Below are 10,410 nucleotides of genomic sequence, written 5' to 3'. Positions count from 1 at the left end.
CAAACTCACAGAGATTCGCCTGCCTCTGCCTCCGAGTGCTGGGCTTAAAAGCGTGGGCTTCTCCAATTCCTTGTTACGCAGATGTAGTATCACGCCACTTCCCTCTCATCTTCTCTGAAACCAGCCATAAAAATTAACCCTCACCACTGCAAAGCGCACACTGTCTGATAAGCACACAAGTTCTGCTTTGGAGAAGTCTTCGGTTTCATATGAGCCTCGTACCAAACCTGTGATCGGTGCATAGCACAGAAGACGGAAGCCTTCGTGCCAGAGGAGGGAAGGTGAGCCTCTCGGAGACCAGCGCCCAGAGCAGCGCCTGGCAGAGCCCAGAACTGAGTTAGAACAGATGACACAGCTAATTGGCTTCTTGCCTAGCCCTCTGAGGGGGGATTTTTACCATGTTTGCACTAACTTACCACAACTGCAGTGTTGTGGTGGTGGGGCTACTTTTGTTGAATGTTTGCCATTCACAAGAGCCAGGTGTTGTGTGAAGTTTTACTCTTTTGGGCTCCTTTTGGGAGCTGGGTGGCAGCCCCAAATAAATCACACAGAGTCTTATTCTTCATTATGAATGCCCAGCCTTAGCTTGGCTTGTTTCTTGCCAGCTTTTCTTAAATTAAACTGTCTATCTTTTCCCTCTGGGCTTTTATCTTTCTTAATTCTGTGTAGCTTACTTTCCTTCTTTCTCCGTGGCTGGCTGGGTGGCTGTGCCCTGATGTTCTCCTCTCCTCATTCTCTCCATTTATTTATCCTCTCTGCCTGCCAGCTCTGCCTATCCTTGCTCTTGCCTCACTATCGGCCGTTCAGCTCTTTATTAGACCGTCAGGTGTTTTAGACAGGCTTCACAGTTTTTAATTAAATTAATCAAATGCAGCATAAACAAAAATGAGACACCTTAAAATATTCCCCAACAACCAGGTGTTCTGAAAGGGGATCCAAAGATCAACAAGACTGGCCCTCCCCTGAGGAGCTGGCACGCTTGCTATTGTAATGGACAAGATCATGCAATGCCCATCCCGGAGGGTACAGGTTGATTCTAGTGGCAAAGGACCACCTGAGCCTGAAGCAAGAAAGGGTTCTGGGTAGGACCCAACACCCTCACTCTACTATGAAAAAGTAAGTCCTTCATGTGTGAATAGCTTGCCCAGAGTCTCCCAGTTGACAGTTAGAACCACACCAGGTCTCATGGTCCCCAGAGAAATAAACGACGGCTCAGTGGAGTGAAGTGGAGCTTACAGAAGAATGCAAAAGGCACAGGATGTTGTGCACATGTGCACATAGGAGGCTGTGTACATGTGTGAGTCGGTGTTTACACACTTATCTTGTTTTCTGTAACCAGATCCTTCCCTCTTTCCTCTTCAACCCCAAGCTTTTGAGTTTTAGTCTGTGTTCTCCCTTGTGGTAGTTTGAATAAGAAAGGCCTCCATGGGCTCATATATTTGAATGCTTAGTTATCAGGGAGTGGCACCTACTTAAAAGGATTAGGAGGTGTAGCCTTGCCGGAGAAGGTGTGGCCTTTGTGGAGCACCCACTGTTCTTCCAGAGGGCCCAGGGTTCAATTCCCAGCACCCACACGGCAGCTAAAAACTGTAACTCCAAGATCTGACACCCTCACACCGAAACACATTCAGGCAAAACACCAATGCAAATAAAATAAAACTAAATAAATAATTTTTTTAAAGATTTATTTTATTCTATTTTATTTCTTAACTTTGTGTATGTGTAAGCAAAGGTACCTATAAGAGGCCAAAAGAGGGTTTCAAATTCCATGGAGCCAGAATGGAAGGCGGTTGTGAGTTGTCTGACAAGGGTGTTGAGAACTTTTGCAAGAGCAGTACAAGCTCTTCAATGCATAGCTGGCTGTCCAGCCCCAAGAATATGAATTTATAAAAGGCCCTGGCAAATGCTGGAACACCATCCTAGGAGTGATGGGGAAGTATACGCACTCTAATTTCCTGTTTTGTTGTTGTTGCTTTGTTTCTAGTTTTCTTAGAGACAGGGTTTCTCTGTAGCTTTGGAATCTGCCCTGGAACTCACTTGGTAGACCAGACTGGCCTCTCCCTGCCTATACATATTTATTTAATAAGAGAGGGAGGAGCTGGAAACATGACTCCATGAATAAGCGTGCTTGGTGCTCTTCTAGAAGACTGGGTTTGGTTCCCAGCACCCACAACCATCTGCAACTCCAGTTGCAAAGAATCCAATGCCTTCTCTGGCCTACACAGACACACAAAAGTGTTGCACAGATGTACACGCAGGCAAAATACTCATTGATTTAAAAAAAAAAAAAACTCTCTCTTTCTCTCTCTCTGCGCGCCTGTGCTGGCCTTTAATCCCAGCACTCTGGAGGCAAAGGCAAGCAGATCTGCAAGTTCGAGGACAGCATGGTCTACAGAGTGAGTTCCAGGACAGCCAGAGTTACATGGAGAAACCCTGCCTCAAAAAAACAGAAAAGAGAGAGAGAGAGAGGAAGAAGAAGGAAGGAGGACAGTAAACTGAGCATGGTGCTCACCCCGTCACTCCAACACTTGGAGTTTGGGAGGTGGCTTGTGTGCTTAAGTTTGGTTTGGGGTTTAGTGTGATTTAAGGGATTTAACATAGGTGCGCACACGTGCTAAGCAGGTGTTCTCCCTCATTATTTTTAATGACAGAGTCTTACTAAATTGTTCAGCTGCTTTGGATTTTCTCTGTAACCCAGCAGGCCTTCATCCTTGTGACTCTTTTACCTAAGCATCCAGAGTAGCTGGGAGGATAGACCTGTACCGCTAAGCACTTTGGGAGGTTAAGGTGGGAGAACTGGATTTCACGGCAAGGCTAAACTATGCATATAGCCTACAGCTAAATTTATGTATAGTGGTCCCAGTTCAGTCTGGCTACAGGGTTTGTGATCCTGTTTCAAAAGACAAGCTAATAATTATTTTTAATAACAATAAGCTGGCCAAAGTTATCAGAACAGAATGACAAGGACACACGCTCTCCCTGTGATTTCTCTGTCCTTGTTAATTCTTTCCTTTACTTTGTAGTTTACACCTCCCCATGCTTTCCCGGCTCTGAGTCAATGCCCTAAACTGGAAACCTAGTTTGCTTTCTGTGGCTGCCAGGAAATGCTGATCAAACGAACTTGGGGAAGGAAAAGGTTAGCTGAGCTTATACATCCATGTCCATCCCTGAAGTAAGTTGGGGTAGGAGTCTGGAGACTGACATTCAAGCCGAGAGCACGGAAGAGCACCGCTTCCTGCCTCCCTCCCAATGGTGTGTTCAGCTACCATCCTCCTGTAGCCAGGACCATCTGCCCAAGGATGGCACAGCCCACAGTAGTCTGGGCAGTCCTAATCAATTAGCAATTAAGAATAGCTCCAATCAGCATACTCACAGGCCTATACCATGAGGTGCTTTCTCTATTGAGTTCTTTCTTCCTATGTGTGTCAAGCTGACAACCAATATTAAGCCATCACACTCGCCTGTCCTAGGCCAGGGCCTCAGTTGAGTTCTTAAGGTCACCAAAGAGGAGACTGTTTGCTTTTTAAAAACCCACTGACAGGTAGAAGGAGCCAGATCAGAGCTAAAGTAATTTGTCCTAAGTCCCACATTAGGTCACGGCCAGAAAAATATCCAGCTCTCTATAAGTATGAGAAACAAAAGAATCCACTGGAAGGAGAAAGGATGGGAAGTGTGGCCTGATACCAAGTGTCCCCACCTCTAGCAGAGAGACACGAAACCCAGAAGCAATGGCAGGCCAGACTCCCACGGAACCTGAAGTGGAAAGGGGACTGGAATCTCCTTGCCCAGCATTTCATCCTTTTCTCAATACTTCATGAGTTTATAATTCCTCCTGTCACACTCCCTGAAGGCCCTCCCATCACACTCCCAGAAGCCCCTCCCATCATGCTCCCAGAAGCCCCCGCATCGCCTGTCTTTGAAGTAGGGGGTGGTGGGTAATGGTTTTTGCCTTCCAGGAAATTAAAAGTCCCTCTCAATAACCGCATGAGTCATCCACACTGGCTGCTGTGACCCATCTTGTAACCCCTAAGATCCTGGCGAGGAAAAGATAGGAAAATTCATAAGCAAGAAAGCAATCTCCTCCTTATCTCCCCCCACCCACGCGCCGTCTTTCTCTGTGTCTCTCTTTGTATCTGTCTCTCTTCCTCTCTCTCTCCCTCTCTCTCTCTCTCTCTCTCTCTCTCTCTCTCTCTCTCCCTCTCTCTCTCTCTCTCTCTCTCTCTCTGTCTCTCTTCCTCTCTCTCTCACTGTGTCTCCCTCTGTGTGTCTCTCTCTGTCTCTCTTCCTCTGTCTGTCTGTCTGTCTGTCTGTCTGTCTGTATCTCATCCTTTTTTGCATTTCTAGTGTTCTCATCAAGGGTCTATTTCTGGCAGCTGGGAATATGTCCAAGGGGCTCTGGAAACTAAATGGCTTTAAAAAGAAACAGCAAACGCTGCCTCGCTGTTCCGAAGTCGCTCCGTTGAGTCGCTCTTCCTTTAAAAAGAATGGAAGGAAAAAAAAATAAAAAATAAAATTAAAAAAAAAAAAGAATGGAAGGACTCAGGATTACATTTCAACCTATCAGGACACACAGAAGACAAGGGACCACCACGGCATAGATGAGAAAGGCCCTGTTCCCCTCTCTGTGGAAAGTGCCAGAAGAAATGTGTACTCTGGCTTTCCCGTTGATTCATCTCTTGAGCACTGCTTCCTCTTAGGGGCGTGGCGGGAGATGATTGCTAAACTGTTCTGTCCACACAGTGCATCTGATGCAACAAAGCCCAGGCTAGAGTAGAGAACCCTGAAGGCCAGAATCCCAGAGAGCAAACACTCTTTCCTGGTGTTTTTCAACCCCGTGGCCCTTATCTGTGAAAAACAGTCATCTGTGTTTACTGTTTCCTCAAAGAACGTAGTAACGAGCCAGTTGTGGCGGCATGCACCCTGATCCCAATACTTAGGAGGCAGAGGTGAGCAAGATGTCTGTGAGTTTGAGGCTGATGAGGGATAGCTCTACCAAGTTCAGTTTCTAACACCCACTTTGGGTGGCTCGCAACTGCCCACAACACTAGCTCTAGGGGGCGGCTCTGATGCCCTCTTCTGGCCTCTGCAGGTACTGACATTAATCTTTTTTTTTTTCAGGATATAGTAACCAAATTCCAAATACTCACACATTCTCATCGACACAAAAATTCCATAGACAGGTATTTATCCCACAGGTGTGTTCCACATACAAGAGTATTCATTACAGTGTTACTTATGATTACAAAAATGAAAAAAGACAATGAGTACCCAGGCCTGGCAGTACAAGCCTGTGATATCAGCACTGAGGAAAGACTCGAAGACCATGAGGCCAAGGTCAGCTGTGCAATATGGTGAAACCCTGCCTCAAAAAAAAATAAAGAACGCCCGGGCGGTGGAGACACATGCCTTTAATTTCCAGGACTTGGGAGTCAGAGGCAGCCTATGAGTTGGAGGCCAGCCTGGTCTACAAAGTGAGTTCCAGAACATACTTCAAAGCTACGCAGAGAAACTCTACCTCGAAAAGCCAAAATAAATAAATAGATGAAAGATAAACCACCTGGACAGAAATCAATAAAGTACAAGTGAAATAACTTACGACTCAAACCGGACATAGTACGGCATGCTTGTAACCCCAAGAGGCAGAGGCAGCCGTGCTGAGAGAGGCCAGTCTGGGCTGCTTAACAAAACCTTTACAAGAAATAAATAATAGGCATAGTCACTTAGACGTGAAATTTTTTGTTTGTCGGTTTGTTTTTTTTCAAGGTGGGGTTTCTCCATGTAACAGCTCTGGTTGTCCTGGAACTCGCTCTGTAGACCAGGCTGTCCTCGAACTCACAGAGATCCACCTGCCTCTGCTTCCCAGAAGCTGGGATTAAAGGCCTGAGTTACCACCGCCTTCTTACCATCAGTCAAGAAGAATAAAATAGCGCATGCTTTAGGAAACTCTCCACGATGTGGCAATTGAATGAACGGAGGCTTGGGTCTCTCCCTCCTCGAGTGGTTAGACTCACTCTGCGCTTTGAGTACGTGGAGACCTTACAGCAATGGATGTAGTGTGCCGTCCTTGACACAAGGAAAGGAACACCAGTGGCCATAACTGTAGGATACATATGTGTGGGAGTACTCTACCTTTAAAGTCGTAGTCCATCATGTCCAGATGCCAGATAGGGGGCTCCCTTTACTGCCGGACTCCCTCCCTATCTGGACAGTGTCGCTACGCCCTGAGGCCTGACTATCTGGTAGCTGTCCCTAAGCCTGGCTGCCTGACCTATCTCAAGCCTGGCCTTTGACACGGAGCCCCGCAGATGCTCTCCATATCATATGCTCTGTTGCCCATATGATAGTTAGGAATTGTGCTCCAGCTGTACGGTAGGACTGTGCAGCAAAGCGCAAACTAGGTGATGCCCAGCCACTGTATCTATCCTGCATATTCCCCTCATTCTGGAACGAAGCTGTGTTGTCGGAGGCTGCTCCTTCGTTTTCCAGCCTCCCAGACTAGAAATAACCACACAGGAACTGTATCAGTTAAATCACTGCTTGACCTATTAGCTTATGCACTTCTCTAACTAGCTCTTATACCTTAAATTAACCCATTTCCATTATTTTATATTTCGCCATGAGGCTTGTGGCCTACCGGCAAGGTTCCAGCTCACAACTTGCATCTTTCTTCTCTGGCGGCTACATGGCATCTCTTCGACTCCGCTTTCTTTCTCCCAGCATTCAGTTTAGTTTCCCCACCTCGCTCTGTTCTGCTGAGCCACTGGCCAAAACAGCTTTATTCATTAACCAATGGCAATAAACCATATTTACAGCCCACAGAGGGGAATCCACATCCAAGCTGAGCTGTAACACTGAAACTGTTTCCCAGAAGCCTTTGAGCCCTGTTCACTCACTTCTGCTCCCTCCTCCCTTTTGGTCCTGAGTCCCCAGGAAGAAGGAGACCCACACATAAGGAAGGAAAACGTGCAGGCACCAGTGCATCCAGACGAGTTCTTGCTATGAATCCCTGACCTGAGTCCCAGGAGCCCACATAAAGACAGAAAAGAGTCAGCTCCACAAAGTGGGCCTCTGACCTCCACACTCCAACAGTGGCATATGGATGTGTGTGCGTGCACACACACACACATACACACACACACACACACACACACACAAATCTGAGAAAGAGAACTGATGGGAAGGACTAGAGAGAGGCTGCAGTTCAATTAGTTAACCCACCGATACATGATAATTTAATAAGAATAGTAACTAATACAATGGTACATCATGGTCATGTTCTAACCACACTACATAAACTAATTCAGTATTCTCCTTTAGACATAAATGTTCCCATGTGTGTCTTACTTCACTACACTAGAAACTTCTTTTATCATTTTAATCATGTGTGTGTGTCTTTGTGTGTGTGTGAGTGTAAGCACATGGTGCCTGTGGAAGGCAGAGGGACAATTTTTGAGAGTCGGTTATCTCATCTGAGAACTGGAACTCAGGAGGAACTGAGCAGTGAACACCTTTACCACTGAGCAGGCTCACCGGTCTTCAACGTCTCTTGAGAGAATAAACATAACGGAAGCATTTTTACATCTGCTAGTACAACATTTATCCCATTCTGATGCCCTGAAGAATACGTGCCCAGGGCTGGAGAGGTGGTTCGGAAGTTGCTACTCTTGAAGAGGACCCAGGTTCAATTCCTAGCACCCATACGGTGGCCCACAACCAAATGGAACTCCAGTTCTGGGGCACTCAACACTCTCTTAGCACATATTCTGCCCCCAGATACACCATAGAATGAGAAAGAAGAGGAAAACGCATTTTAATACGGACCCTGGACTACAGAGAGAGAGAGAGAGAGAGAGAGAGAGAGAGAGAGAGAGCTATATCTCTCCTCACCCCATTCCTAGTTAGGCCAGCATTGCAGACTCAACAGCCATAGACACATTAGTCTTTATCATGGAAGACAAAAACTTTTTAAACACTAAGTAGACAGTTTGATCTGAACCTATAGGTATTAAAAGTTCCCATTTCTGAATTAAAGCCACAGTTAGATTCCCTTGAAGAAGTGGTCCTAGACAATCAGAGAGGCTTAGACTTTTCACCAGATAAAGGGGACTACATATGGCTTTGAGGAAAACCTATTGTTTCTACAATAACTGAAAGGAATGATTAAAAAAAAAAATCTTGCCGTGGTTGGGAAAAAACCTCAGGGGAAAAAAAGGGAAAGAAAGAGACAAAGAAATGAATCAGATCTTTGATAGCACCCTTTTGGTCTCCCTAGCTAAATGATGTCAACACTAGCTAGGCCTTCAAGTATCGTTCTGATTGGATTAACATCAGGGCCCTGCATCTTAAACAATAGAGCCAATTATGTATCAGTGCAGTAAAATGAATTGTCTTTAAGCCCAACTACACCTCTTTAGAGCAGAATGATTCCACAATGTGACTCCTTCACTAAGACGAGTAGGGGATGTAACAGGACCCCAGACCTTTGCACCTGACTCCATGATGGAAATACCATTCGAACCATAAAACTTGACATGCAGATAGCACCACCTGCCAAAATGAAAACAAAGACTTAATCCACCAAAGCCCATAGTTCTGGGAAAGTCTCTAACCTTGCTTCTTGGCTTCTGTAGTTCCGATTCTGGCTGTTTTTGACATCTGAAGTACATCAACAACCCAGGTGCTTAAAACCTCACCCTGAAAAGGGCTCAGGACTACACTGGAACTCCCAACACCCAATACAGTCACCGGCGGGCTAATAAAGACATTCTTTTGGCTTAAACCTGTGCATGAGTGGTCTTCTCTGGGGGATATCCACAACATTTCTCCAAGGGCGCCAGGCATGCACCAGGCATTCATGTGGTGCACAGATACATATGCAACCAAAATACCCATACTCATAAATAATTGAAAATATTGGAGGCAGAATTAGAGACAGGGTTTCTCTGGCTGTCTGGAACTCACTTTGTAGACCAGGCTGGCCTTGAACTCTCAGAGACCCGCTTGCCTCTGCCTTCCAAGAGCTGGGATTAAAGGCATGCGTCACCACAATCCAGCTTCTTTTATTTTTTTCATTAGTTTTATGAAGTGAATTGTGTTCCCAAAAATTGATAAGTTTAAGTATCAAGCTCTTGTACCATATTTGGAGAGGTATTTTTCAAAAGTAGAAATAAGTTAAGATGAAGAGGAGGGAAATGGGCTCTTAGCATATATGACCATTGTCTTCATATAAGAAGTAGAGAAGCCAGGGAGTCACATGAACAGAACAGAAAGGTGGTATGATAGTACAGCCAAGAAGATGGCCACTTGCACGCCAAGGGTGGCCTCAAAAATGAAGTGTCCATCCCTGGTGTGGGAGAATTGTCTGTCAATCATGTTTTAAATAAACGCTGATTGGCCAGGCAGGAAGTATAGGTGGCTCAATCAGACAGGAAGTAGAGGTGGGCGATGAGAACAGGAGAATTCTAGGAAGGAAGAAGCCCATTCCTCCAGTCCTGAGCAGATCACCGAAGAAGCAGGTGTGGTCTGCACCACCGAAAAAGGTACCAAACCATGTGACTAACATAGATAAGAATAATGGGTTAATATAAGGTATAAGAGTTAATAAGTAGCCTGAGCTAATGGGACAATCAGTTTTATAACTTATGGAGACCTCTGTGTGATTTTCTTTGGGGCTTGCCGGCTGTGGGGGAACCGAGCAGGACATAAACCCCAACAAGTAGGCCCCCTCATGTTACACATCCCTTGAATTTAGACTTTCAGCTCTATAAACTCTAATGCATGATTAAGCCACTGTGTTTTAAGTGTTTTGTTATGGAAGTCATAGCGGACTAATACTGTCTGCACTAACCTGGTGTGGGAAGTCCTTCTGTATATGTCTTGCTTTTATTGGTTAATGAATAAAGAAACTGCTTTCGGCCAATGATTTAACAGAATATAGCCAGGTTGGAAAAGATACATAGAGAGAGTAGGCAGAGTCAAGGAAAAGCCATGTAACTGCCTGCAAGAGATAGACGCACTGGAACCTTGCCAGTAAGCCACAACCACGTGGCAATACACAGATGAATAGAAATGGGTTAATTTAAGATATAAAAGTTAGCTAGAAATATGCTTAGGCTATTGGTCAAACAGTAATACAATTAATACAGATTTCTATGTGATTAGTTCAGGAGTCTGGGCTGTTGGGAAACAAACAAGTAGCCTCCCCCAACACTGACATTTCATAAAAGTAAGCATTTTATAGCTTTCTTTTTGCTTTCGTTCGGTTTTATTGAGATGGGGTTTCCTGTAACCCATGCTGTCTAGTGGCTTTGTAGACACAGCTGGCCTTGAACTCCCGGGCTTCTGCTTCCACTCCCAGTTGCTGAGACACCAGGTGTGTGCCACCACATCTGGCAAGGAAACCTATTTTCT

Source organism: Myodes glareolus, chromosome 18, assembly GCF_982192425.1.
Source record: "Myodes glareolus chromosome 18, mMyoGla1.1, whole genome shotgun sequence".
Lineage (NCBI taxonomy): Eukaryota > Metazoa > Chordata > Mammalia > Rodentia > Cricetidae > Myodes > Myodes glareolus.
This window is presented reverse-complemented; position numbering follows the sequence as displayed.